At 41.0% G+C, this 1,750-nt stretch overlaps 1 non-coding gene across 1 annotated transcript; it reads right to left on the bottom strand.

Annotated features, from left to right (window-relative positions):
- Nucleotides 1-1,376: 1,376 nt before the first annotated feature.
- On the bottom strand, nucleotides 1,377-1,449 carry Trnar-ucg. Its single transcript has one exon. It is a non-coding gene; the product is annotated as a tRNA-Arg (tRNA).
- Between the last annotated feature and the right edge of the window lie 301 nt (nucleotides 1,450-1,750).

Raw genomic sequence — 1,750 nt, 5'->3', positions numbered from 1 at the left:
GAGAAAATGTAGCATTAATTTCCCAGATTTATGCACTGAAAATCACAAAAACCTGCACAATTTCAAGACAAGCAGGAACTCGATAACCTCCAACACCACAGTCCCTGCCACATCACGTTTAAGCAAGGTATACACAAGAATATTGCATAAAAGCGTAACTGATTCTGTATTTTATTATTTAAATAATGTATGACATAGTTGCATACGTCATTGATTATGCTAAATGAGATTAAATCTGCCATTTGTCAGAGTTGCGGAAAACATTGTTTATGATGAAAGAAATAACATCTGCCCTCTGTAAAAGTCGAATGAGAGTATTTTCCCATCCACAGCCAGTATTCTCGCAATGGTTTCCCATTCGTTTCTGCTCCGCTTATATTCTTTCCTTAACGCGTCGCGTGCATGCAACTCCACTAGATCGCATGTAGTGTCGCAGTAGGCACAGAGATCAAAGCTGTCTAGAACGAGCGATGTCCATGAGGCTCGGGTTCGCTTGGCGGATCGGTGAAAATCTCGTTGATAGTTAAGTTTAATAGAGCAGAGCTCACCTTCCCGATAACTTTATAAATCCTGGGTCACATATTATCGTCGGTGTTTCCTATGATTAAAACGAAGCGTATAACACCGCTCCACGCTTCATCAAGGAGAGCGCTTAAATCCCTGTCACTTTATAATAACGTTTGTAGATTTATAGCGGTGTTAAATTTTCCACAGAAAACAGACCCAAAAGAGGGCAATTCTATTTTATGGCTGCCACGACTAGATTAAAAATATGGAAATAGGGGGCGGGAACTTGAACCAATAATTCCTTACGCCTCCGTGTAATAATTACAAACGATGGCACTGTTGCGGAGCAAAAAAATGTTCAAATGTGTGTGAAATCTTATGGGACTTAACTGCTAAGGTCATCAGTCCCTAAGCTTACACATTACTTAACCTAAATTGTCCTAAGGACAAACACACACACCCATGCCCGAGGGAGAACTCGAACATCCGCCGGGATCAGTCGCACAGTGTTGTGGAGCAGTTGGGTGCAAAAATTTTATTGTGCATTTATCTTATCTATGCGTCGTGAAGAACCGATAACAGCGCAGTACCATCGAGCTTGCGATATCTATGTCTGAACATGTTAAAAATGCGGTCATGATGGCAGCATTTCAACCTGAAACACATTTCTGAACGAAAACTATATAGTGACTGTTCATTGCGTAGTCTTGTTTCATACCACTAAGAGACCTAAAGGTCTCATCGTCTAAAGCGTCGAACATAAAATATCACCTCTTTGTATGGGGAATAGAATCATGACACAGTGGTAAATATGAACGAATGTGAGAAGCTGAAGAAAATTAAGCGAAATTGTGAAAGAAAAATCTCACCGACCGTGACAGGACTCGAACCTGCAATCTTCGGATCCGAAGTCCGACGCCTTATCCGTTAGGCCACACGGTCGACACAGCAGCGGCGCTGAACATCACAACTTCAGGTACGCTCAAGTTAATGTGCTGAAAAGAATGAAAATGGATTCTTTTTTATGCTGTGTATCTTAAAAAACAATGAAAACGCAAGTACCGTAGGCGACAGAACAACTTAACACTGTGTTTTCAAAAACCTACGTGCAACAGTTTTTCACCTTACGTAGAATCGAGAAGAAATTCGCAAGAAAACTGAAACGACTGACCTTCTCCAACTCCCGATGACATAACTTTTCCCTCGTTACATGAAGATTACATTGTGACGTTATCAGTGACAG

This window comes from Schistocerca americana, chromosome 1 (genome assembly GCF_021461395.2).
Source record: "Schistocerca americana isolate TAMUIC-IGC-003095 chromosome 1, iqSchAmer2.1, whole genome shotgun sequence".
NCBI classification, from domain to species: Eukaryota; Metazoa; Arthropoda; class Insecta; order Orthoptera; family Acrididae; genus Schistocerca; species Schistocerca americana.
Note: the sequence above shows the minus strand (reverse complement) of the source record. Positions and strands in the feature narration are given on the sequence as shown.